Source organism: Fulmarus glacialis, unplaced genomic scaffold (assembly GCF_000690835.1).
Source record: "Fulmarus glacialis isolate BGI_N327 unplaced genomic scaffold, ASM69083v1 scaffold5510, whole genome shotgun sequence".
NCBI lineage: Eukaryota > Metazoa > Chordata > Aves > Procellariiformes > Procellariidae > Fulmarus > Fulmarus glacialis.
In genome coordinates this window covers 1-220 of record NW_009186961.1, presented here as the reverse complement: position 1 = coordinate 220, position 220 = coordinate 1, and positions in this window count along the sequence as shown.

Here is a 220-nt window from a genome sequence, read left to right as displayed (position 1 = left end):
CCCCAAGAAGCCGCACGACCCGCCCCCGGGCGGGCGAGGAGCCGCTGTTGCTACTACCCCGCCCGATACCGGGGAGACCGGCTCTAGGGCCAGGCCGCTCCCCCTCGTTTTGGGTATACACATACATATTTATAAACACACGCAATTTTTACCCCTCTCTCACGCCCGGAGGTTGCAGGCCGCCTTCGGACAGGAGCTCCCACAGGAGCCGGCGGCGCTG